The sequence below is a fragment of the Teleopsis dalmanni genome, chromosome X, assembly GCF_002237135.1.
Source record: "Teleopsis dalmanni isolate 2A chromosome X, ASM223713v2, whole genome shotgun sequence".
In the NCBI taxonomy this organism is placed as follows: domain Eukaryota; kingdom Metazoa; phylum Arthropoda; class Insecta; order Diptera; family Diopsidae; genus Teleopsis; species Teleopsis dalmanni.
The window spans coordinates 101,977,383-101,989,012 of record NC_051848.1 but is presented as its reverse complement, the minus strand read 5'-3'; the positions used below and the strand labels follow the sequence as shown (position 1 = coordinate 101,989,012).

Below are 11,630 nucleotides of genomic sequence, written 5' to 3'. Positions count from 1 at the left end.
TTTTTGGTTTTTGAAATGCCGTACATGCTTTGTTCAGTTCGATTTATTTGTTTTTTTGTTTTTGGTTTTTTATTTTGTGGCTTATATGAATGGTTTTTATTTAATTATGTTTTTTGTTTATTTTTGTGCACTTAATGGCGTAAAGTGTCAAGGGAAAGTGAAATAAGTTAACGCATTTTAGTGCAATCAAAAGAAATGTAATTAACTTTCAGTTTGAATACTTTGTTTGAATTTTTTTGTGTGTTTTGTGAGTATGTGTATGTGTGTGTGTGTGTGTGTGCATGTGTGTGTGCAATTTATATTTTCAAGGCTAAGCAAGGATATTTGCATGAGTTTAGGGAAGTGGATTTTGATTTGTGAAACAATTAAGAATTAAATTAATTAAGAAACAATTAGGGAAAGAATAAGAAATTGTTAAATTAAAAAAGAATAATTAAAGTATGATATATTGTTTGTTTTTTACTTATGTATTGAAAAGTTGTCCCATTAAGTTTGATAAAAAGGTAATGAATTCTTTTAGTTGAGCGGAAATTTTTTAGTTCTTTCGTTTTGAAGTTGATAGGTGGCGCTGGCATAGAAAAACTGCAAAAATTCGTTTTTGGCGTACATTTTCAATAAAATATTTCTTGTTAATTTTAATTTTACATTTATTTTCATATTTATTATATTTTATTTTAGGTTAGGTTAGATTAGGTTATTCCGGCGATCCCAGTGTGATCCCCTTAGCCCTATAGGCCCATTGTGCTACCGTATTATTAAAAACCCTACGAGTTAAAACCATCTAGAACCTTTGGTAAAGCTTATGATGCTATTTAAAGGGAGATCCTGAAGTTCGCCAAGATCCTCAAAAAAGTAAGCCTCTAAAATGTTCTAATGAGGCGCCGTGAAGATAGCTAATAAAATGCTTTAACAAAGAACTTAATGTGTTGAAAGTGAAAGAGCAAAAAAACATTGAAGCGGAAATACCCGCACAATGTAGAACTAAATGTGTTTGTTTCTTTAACATGGCGTATGAGTGATATTACTTCAAGTTTAATTAAATTACATTAAATTCTAATAATTACATATTTAGACCGTGTGCGAGTTCGAGTAAATTAAGGTAAAGTAAAATTAAATTTCCTAGGGAGTTTCTGCACTGCACTTATGTAAATATTTATTTATTTATTTATTGCACTTATTTATTAATTTACCTATTTTTTACCTAATTTACCCTACTCGAAATTTTGGTAAATACCAACATTCACTGCCATACCGTCGTAATTTAGTATTTCCCTTAATTTACTATCAATTTACTTGAACTCCCACACGGCCTTAGCGTTACAGGTTTCGGTATATAATATTATATGAGATTTTAGTGATGTCTGGGAAAGTTTTAGTTACTCCTTGAGTTAGTCCGAACCGAAAGTCATACTTAAAATAAATTTTTCTATTGTTATTTTTATCGTCATATTAACCCATTATCTGGCACTACTAGGAGGAGGCGAAATTTCTTAAAGCCGTTTTGTGCTAACCCGCCCAAGACCCACTGTAACACCCACTGTTGCGTTTTCGTAACATTGTCAGAATAAAGGTTCACATCCCAAAAAGTTGTTGTGTTTTTGATTTTATTAATTTAGTAAGAAATTTTCAAGTTTGACACATTCCAAAACCTAGATCTTTCTACCATTGAGTAGAGTAATGAAGCAATAAGACAGACTAAGATTAATCGCAATGTTATGAGGCTTGTTTGGAATTAATTTGTTTCATATATGAGTCTATCAATGCTACTCTGACTATATTTCCAGCATATTTATTTTACCAATAATACTCAACAAAGAATATAAAATTTCGAACTCATGAAAAAGATGCAATTAGTAAATTTGTGATACTCGCATCAACAAATGCAAGTGAGAATCAGGTAGATACTTTGTATAAATTTTATGTAGCAACAAACAAAGTATCATTTAATATTTTGCAGCTCAAAGGATTAGTCCGAAATAATACAAGTACACAGTAATCTTCAATCTTCGTTGAAACTGAAGTCTTTCTTCACAGAAACTTTCGTAGAACACCATGAAAATAGCACATAACCATCAGATACAAATACAGATATTAAAGCAGATACAGATACAAATGCGAGTGTACATTGTAGTACATAAGAATGCAGCTCGAGAGACTTGAAGATACAAACTTAGCTTAGTTAAGAGCGTTGAAAGAAACGATGTGTAATTTTAAACCAAAGTATTCCCATAGCAAAGAGCAAAAAAAAATATAAAAAAATATAAATCATAGAAAGCGCAATAACGATAGAAAAGTGGAAAAGTGTTGTTGTTCTTTTCCTTCTTATATTTGTGCATATAACCGACGGGACGGGGTATGTCTTTTATTATTTGGAATTTATTTATTTTATTGTATTTTATTTTATTTTATTTTATTTTATTTTATTTTATTTTATTTTTTACTATTTGCCAATGTGTTTGTTGCCAATGTGTGTCTTTTCTTCTGTGTGTTCTCTGGCTTGTTGCTTTTGTTGTTTTTGTTGCTTTTTCGTTGTTTATTTCTTTTTTAAGAATTTTTCTATCTTCTAAGTTTAGCACAAATACTAGGAAAGAACGCTTTAATCCAATGTCGGCATGGGCAACTGATCGCATGAAGTTGTTAAGCAACAACAAAAATGGCGCACAATGGCATTAGCCGCGAAACGAACGATTTCGTTTGCGGTTTTTTTTTCATTTTAATTTTTTTATTTTTTTCACTCTGTGGACTTGGATTTCTTGAAATTGTTTTTTCAGTTCTGGTTGCTAGGCACGATTTTTCTGGATTACGTGGCACGAAAGAATGCAATTGTTTACATAGAAAAGCGAAAAAATATTCTTTTATATTCTTCAGAAGCTTGTCTATAGTTTTTTTTTTCGCTCATTTTTATCAGAAGACAAAAGTGCGCTCATTTTTTTATTTGTTCTCCTGTTTAAATTTGCTATATGTATTTGGTTAAGATTTTTTTTTTGAAATAATTAATTTTTTTTCTTCGTATATTTCGAAGACTTTATTGTAACTTTCACGATTTTCTAGTGCAAAGACCTGTTAAAAAAATACCTGTCATGTTTTGCGCTCTTACTTAAGTTAATCTGGGAAAGTACTGTACTTCCAATTTTTGATTTTCATTATTGAAAATATTTTCACAGAGGTTTTCTTGAGACATTTTCAAGCATTTTTGTTTGGTGCTATTCTTGGGTTTGTACTTTTCATACTTTTCACTAATGACTTCATACGAATTGCCATACTTGAGTCATTATTTGTTTCGTGTTAATTCAAAAACTATGTACAGAAACAAAAACAGACAATTAATTTGTAACAACAACGATGCTGTCTTGCGAACTATAACAGTTTGTTTGCATTTATATGTGAATATTTGATTATTTCAAGTCAACTATTGCTTTGCAATATAAATATTTATGTGTAGGGCATATCCTTTAGAAAGTAAGAGGCCCGTTTAAAGTAATTAAATTCTCTTCAATTGTTTGTATGGAAACTGAACACTGGTTCAGTAAACCCGCACACTATTACTTAATAATATCAATATAATACTTAGTATGATATCAAATAGTTGAGATTGTACTACTCATGTCTAATAAAGGATGTTTAAAAAAAAAATTGTTTGATTTAATTATTTTTATTCAATTGAAATGAACTAAAGTTGATGATATATTATTAAAATTTATATATAAACTAGTTTGATTGTTGAAATAGAAAAGTAAATAGACAACGAGGTTCGCTTAAAGAGACAGAATCTAAAATCATAATTTAACCAAATATGAATGTTGCTTTTACAATATCATTACAATACAATACTACGATGTTATTAGTATGTTTAGTAACATTATATACATATATATATATTTTTTTTATATATAACGCTATATAATTTAGATTAATCTTTTAACAACTTATCTTAAAAATTAAATACAAATTATCACCAATTAATTTATTTGTACAATATAAATAAAAAATTAAATTACTTTAACAAGAGTAACAAATTTCATATAAACTTATTTAGGAATCTCCATTTATTGTTTAGTAGTATTTTTTAGTAATTAAATACGCTATGACACTACTAAAATTTCTTGTTAAAAAATAGTATTCTATTTATTCTGTAGAATCTTATATAAGTCTCAGTGCGAACTTTGAACTCTAATATAATAGATGAGCTAATCACTTAGAAAGTGAAAAAAATAAAGTGGTCGTAATCGGTTCAAGTCTCACACTATGGCTTTCCACCTATCGCAAGTAAAAAAACAGCTTGTACTATGGGAATTATTCGAAAGAAAATGAGAAAGGTTTCATGGAATATATATTCTGAGTTAAACCAATAGATGGTAATATGATTTTTTAATTGTTATTGAAGTTTAGACCTATCATTTATATAGAACGCTAGAATGAATTGAGGAAATGCACCGATGCAAAAGCGTAGAAACATTATGGTAGTAAATAGACGTTAAACAATACTAGAAGGGAAATAATGACAATTGACAGAAAAAAGCAGGAGATAGGCATTTTGGGTTATTATGGTTATTGTATTGAAGTTGAAGTTGATATGCAGATGTCTGTGTTTATTAGTATTCGCTGTATTTTTAGGTTGCTGAATGTTGCATTATTGTATTGTATAATAATCATTTTAATAATATATCATTTTTATAATATATCATTTTAATAATAAAATGATATCTAATCTAAAAACTGTATGTTATGTGTAAATAGTGAATTTACCACGATTATGGTAACAAGTCTTGAGGATTACAAATATATTTTGTACCCATAAAGACTATATAGATACCCTATAGATAGAACTTACAATTTCAGACAGCTGGGGTTACGTGTTTTATTTCGCTCCACACGACCAGGAATAGTCCACATACTTTATTTGGTCAAAGAAATGGAATTACTACACTCTATGCTCTCACCAAGAGCGATAACACCGATTATACTTTTACCAGGGATAATCTAATTAGATATAATATAAGGTGTTTTAATATTATGTTGTTTATAATAAATGAAATGAAATTTGTTCCTTAAATTATAACATACCACAGTTGATATTTGATATATATGCTGTCCTTTTAAGTTTGCTTTATTATTGTTAAATTAATATATTGCATTTCATTAAATTATATTCCAATAATGTAAAGATTGACAATGAGCTATTTCTTCCCCAAACCCTAAAGTAAACAGGTTGATTTTTGATAGATGGATTCCCGTGAACTCCACAACAATTTTGGCCTCCAATTATCAACACTTTCCATTGTTCGGTTATCATAGTTTCCATGGTTCGCACTATAAATCGAATAATTTTTGGGTTGCACTTTGAATTGCTTTCAAATAAGTTGAAAACAAAATGAGAAATGAGAAATGAGAAATGCCATGGCATCAAATGAAATTCGCAATTCCAAAAACTGAAATCAAATAGAAGGAAGAATCTCTCAGAAAATTCCCATCTGACAGCAAAATTTTGCAATGCAATCATTCTGGAATATTTTGCCAATTAAACAAATCACAAATAATATAGTATTTAATTGGCAAAGTTTTGAATGTTAAGCATTTGATAATACCGTGTATACCTATGGCCTTGCACATATCTGAAGTGCGTAGTTTATATGATGAAATATTTTAGTTAATACTTCGGATAGTGTTCAGGTGTGTGGAATGCTGGGACGACAGAGAGCAGGGCATGTGGGCAATGCTAGCTGCAACAAATAGCAGATGCAATTTAATTTGTAGCTACAAATGCATTCTACACTTGGCTTAGATAAATTCTATTGTCATAAAATTGTCAGAGAATTCTGCTTAACACCGAATAATTGTTAAAATATTTATTTATTATGAGTGCTGTAAACATTTTCTACCGTATATGTGGTTTGATACTAAGCTCAGAATGACGTCGCCTTCCATTGTTACCTGCTGCTGCTATTGTTGGCATTGTTGCTGGAATTTAGCTGCATAACCAGGATCAGTAAGCTGGTCGGTTGCTTGGCTAACATGGCGTGTTTGTTGTGCTATTACAGCTTGAGAAATTTCTGTTGCCCTGCGCAACCAGTGACTAACTAACATATATTAACATCTTAGTCTATGCTAGCACATTTGCATTTCCAACAGCAACCTCCATTTCTGCAGCACCGATTGCATGCAGTCTGTACAAAATAGTCTGTGGCATGCAGCTTAATATTTACCAAGAAACGAGTACCAGAGAAGCATCAGCTCATTGTACTGTGTGCTGCCGCCGGCTTACACGTACGGTTGGCATTTTCTTTTATACCGCCATCGTTTAGATAGTTACCAACAGTTTGTATTGCATACAGCATCTAAGCTTCTGTAACAAGGAAAATAATTTTTTCAAACGAATTGAAAAAAATAATAATAAATAACACAATTATAAAACTCAAGTTTATATTATTTTCATTGGCTATGAAGAGGCAGGCACATAAAGGCGCTACCATGACTGTACCAACTGTATCCATGGCAATATAATGCTTCCCAGCTTACTTAGAACAAAAATACTTGCAGCTGGAAAAACTTTATCATCGAGTTTTGCAATTTGATAATTCCCTTTTAGTCCTGTCTTCCATTCTCCATTCTCCTTTTACTATTTTATTGTTTGTTATTTTCGTTTAAATAGTCTTTAAATATCATTTATTTATAGAAGTGATATAAGTATATTAGTACAATAGTTCCTACAATAGTTGTTGAATTTAATGCTGAACTTCTTCTTAAAATTCTCCTGAACGATAATTACTTGTACGATACCAAAACTTAAGGTATATTAGGTATGTCTAGAGTTTTCTGTTTAGAGTTTTTATCCTGAACTTTTTAATGCAGTAGAGGAGCTATCATCAATTCAACATAGTACAAGGTGACTTAATTATTAATCGCTTCTTCCTTTAATAGAAAATTAAATTTTTTCAATTTATTTTATAGAATAAACGAAAAGAAATTTTAAAATAAAATCAAATTTTTCTATTTTATTTTGGATTTTCAATAAACACACATATATATTTAACTCTCTCTAAATTACCTGATAAATCAATCCCAAAGTACACGTATTTGAACCGAAGGAGTTTTCGTCCATTCACGAAAAAACACTTTCTTAATCGCTGACTTTGCGATTAAGGCGACCAACAGTTAAACGGGTTTGCATACGGTGACTATATAGGTCAATATGTGGTCGAGAGGAAATTTTGAACATTATCTAGTTAGTGCATGCTTGTACAATCCAGAATGTTATTGAAACACGAAAATACTTTCTCTCAATCTTTGTTTCCCTTTCTCTCATTAAAATGTCAATAGCCACCTAAGCCATCTCAAACGATGTTACTTAACTTATTTTAGTCATTTGAATATTTAAATTTTCTTAAAACCTCTCTCTTAAATAGACTTGATTATTTTGAGAGTTCTTCAGCTGAGAAACTAGAGATGATATTCGAAAACTAATCGCGTCCGTATAAGCACATAATCTCCATTGAGATAATTTTGTTTTTTTAAAAATTGCTGAAGTCTTGACTTTTTTGGAACTATATAGTTTCTTTAGAACTTGTTTTTGCTGCATTGATTCTAACAATAGCCACTTATGATTTTCAGCACAAATAATGGGGTATGACATTATTAGGTTGCTGCATTAGATACTTCATCACAGACAACATATTTTCAAAAAAATGGGATGTGAATGTTTCCGCAAAGTTATAAATAATAAAATCAGCTGCGTTTGAAGAAAGATTGATACAAATATTGGTGTCAATTCGAAAGTTATTGTAGTTGGAAATTAATTACAGTACAATTGAACCATTCTGTGCGCAAAGAAAGCAAAATCGATGTACTGATTTCTTTTTATCTATCTCTTTGTCTGCCTGACACTCTATATATCTGAGTATTTGTCCTATGCTTTTCGTCCTGTATGTTAATCTATCTTCAGGTCTGCTTATCTGTATGTATTCCTACCTTTCTATTTGTACACCTTTCTGTTTTTGTGTCGGTCTATTTTCTTGTATGTTCGCCTATAAGTCTTTGAAACCTCTTTGCCCGTCAGTTTTATGTTTATTTATCTGTTTATTGGTGTCTCAGTTTGTTTGCTTATCTGACTATAATCTGACTATTTTCATTAGTCTGACTGCATGTCTACCTATCGGTTATATCTTTATCTGTCTATTTGTTTGTCAATTGGTCTCTTTAGCTATTACTTTATCTGTCTGTTTATCTATCTGATGGCTGTTTGTCTGGCTGTTCTTTAGCTTTTTGTCTATCAATCTATGTTCAATGTTTTTGAGAAAAACTGGTCATTTTTTTTGTCAGATACTTTATTAAATATTTGATTACTAAAAATATCACTCATACGCCCCGAAGAGGATTCCCAAAAACCGAACTAAAGAAGTTATAGGATGGCATATTTGGAGAGTAGGATGATTTCAGCAATACAGTGGAATTTTATTGAATATTTGATTACTAAAAATATCACTCATACGCCCCGAAGAGGATTCTCAAAAATCGAACTAAAGCAGTTGCAGGGTGACATATTTGGAGAGTAGGATGATTTCAGCAAAACAGTGGAATTTTATTAAATATTTGATTACTAAAAATATCGCTCATACGTCCCGAAGATGATTTCCAAAAACCGAACTAAAGAAGTTGCAGGGTGGCATATTTGGAGAGTAGGATGATTTCAGCAATACAGTGGAATTTTATTGAATATTTGATTACTAAAAATATCACTCATAAGCCCCGAAGAGGATTCCCAAAAATCGAACTAAAGAAGTTTTAGAATGGCATATTTAGAGAGTAGGATGATTTCAGCAATACAGTGGAATTTTATTGAATATTTGATTACTAAAAATATCACTCATACGCCCCGAAGAGGATTCCCAAAAATCGAACTAAAGAAGTTTTAGAATGGCATATTTAGAGAGTAGGATGATTTCAGCAATACAGTGGAATTTTATTGAATATTTGATTACTAAAAATATCACTCATACGCCCCGAAGAGGATTCTCAAAAATCGAACTAAAGCAGTTGCAGGGTGACATATTTGGAGAGTAGGATGATTTCAGCAAAACAGTGGAATTTTATTAAATATTTGATTACTAAAAATATCGCTCATACGTCCCGAAGATGATTTCCAAAAACCGAACTAAAGAAGTTGCAGGGTGGCATATTTGGAGAGTAGGATGATTTCAGCAATACAGTGGAATTTTATTGAATATTTGATTACTAAAAATATCACTCATAAGCCCCGAAGAGGATTCCCAAAAATCGAACTAAAGAAGTTTTAGAAAGGCATATTTAGAGAGTAGGATGATTTCAGCAATACAGTGGAATTTTATTGAATATTTGATTACTAAAAATATCACTCATAAGCCCCGAAGAGGATTCCCAAAAATCGAACTAAAGAAGTTATAGAAAGGCATATTTAGAGAGTAGGATGATTTCAGTAATACAGTGGAATTTTATTGAATATTTGATTACTAAAAATATCACTCATACGCCCCGAAGAGGATTCCCAAAAACCTAACTAAAGAAGTTATAGGGTGGCATATTTGGAGAGTAGGGTGATTTCAGTAATACAGTGGAATAAATTAGTTGTTATGACATAGTATTATCGCGAAACACATAATTAAATATTTCGAATACTTCTTGCAATGAATTTCGTTTTTAATTCAAAATTTCTTACAAATTCTCTGATGCAACATTTTGCCACAGAAACCCATGTCCACCACCTGCACCTGTGTTCGTCCTGCACATGCAGTGCTTGATAGTTAACGCATATCTTACTGATATAGCAACCAATTCATATATTAAAATTCAAATCATTAAATTAAATAGAGCATGAAAATAAATAATTGTAAAATGTTCGTTATTTTTCAATTGGACCCTGTATGTACCTATTGCAAAATACATACACTTGTAGATATCTGTTTATATTAGAAATTATGTTTTTTTTTCTACCCAACAACACAAACAGTCGTCATATTTAATAAACACATATTGAAACCATTCTGTGACAATAAGTTTTCTTCGCATTTTTGCTGATTAGGTTTATTTTCTCCAAGGCTCTTATATCTTCTGTATCTTCTATAAACAGTTCTTAAGCATTAAAAAAAATTTTTAAGCTGTGTTGCTACGGTCGAGTATTGCATGTCTGTTTTCCGTTTTCTGTTTTTATTGGCGATTAGTAAAGACAGACAATTTTATTTCATTTTCAACATATGTATCTAGTCGTTCCTCTCGTATTAGGTAATTAGAGACTCATGAAGATACAAATATACAAACACAATTGTGCATTCCAATGACATAATTTAAATTAATGAAAGAAATTCATGAAGTGTGTTTTGCATTAAATCTAATACTCTCAGTTGTTTATCTGTGTTTTCATTTTGCTTCCTTTGTTCGTGTTATCTATTTTGTTATTCGAATTACGTTCTGCTTATTTGTATCTAAATACATTTGTTTCTAGAATTCCACAAAAACAGACTTCATCAATTACCAATAAAAACAATAAATGAATGCATATTATTTTTATTATTATTAAAATTATTTTATTTGTTACTAATACTTATTTAATTAATATATATATTTAATTCCTATAAGCAAATTATAAAGAACTTCAATCATCATTATCATTTCACAAGAATTTTGTGAAAAGAATTGGATCCACATTCAATTATATTGGAAAATATAAGCGTTGTTGAGTATTCAATTTAATCAAAACAAAACTTGTTTAATTTTACTTAAATGATGGGTTTTGCAACTCCATCCATATGCCCCATACAACTCAGCTCATATGGACGATTTAATTCTTTTCATATGGGTGAATCAACTTATCTCAGAATTATATGGACGATATATAACTCAGCTCATACAGAAAATCCAACTCAGTTTATATAAGCCTCAATTTTCCATCTATATAACCGACACAGCTTAGTTCTTATCCGTCATACAACTCAGCTCATGTGAGCGATACAACTCACCAATATCCATGCCATTAAATTCAGATCATAGAAGCCATCTGTAAATCTGTAAAGCCGGTAAAAATATCTTAGTAGAACCAGCCTGTAAATACTTCTCAATTTGAATGCTTCCGAATCACCGTTAAAATTCAATATAGGGAATTATTGTTTATAGTCACATAATGTTATTAGAATGATAGCTTGCTCTGATGTGATCTCTGACACATATGCATCTAAAAAAGGACATAGAACAAATTCGAGCTAATGTAGGTAGATCTGAGATAAATGAACCGTTGGTAGGCTTGCTCTGGCTATCGATAACATAAACGTGATGCGGTATCTTTGCCAATTTTATAACGACTATATTCATAATTAATAATCGAATAACCTTAAAGTAAAATAGATTACCCTGACAAGGTTTTTAGTTCTGTAGTGATGAAATAACTGATTAGCAACATCCATATTTCTAACTATACAAGAGTTTCAAGACTATATGTACTATTTTGCAAGAGCCGAACTGAATGGTTTCAAGTTTGTACTCAAAATTTTTGCTTAGTAAAGTATTAAGGTTGGGGACTTCATCTCTAGTTGAAAATATTCGATTCAGTGAATAAGGTAATCAATTACAGTTAATTCAATCACGAATAATTGTTTCGAACATTGTTT

The 11,630-nt window shown here is 30.6% G+C and overlaps 1 protein-coding gene across 1 annotated transcript in view; it reads right to left on the bottom strand.

Moving 5' to 3' along the window:
- LOC119688867 overlaps positions 1–11,630 on the bottom strand; it is a gene marked incomplete at its 3' end in the record, with an annotated part of 38,433 nt that overhangs the window by 2,302 nt on the left and 24,501 nt on the right. The window lies entirely within an intron of this gene.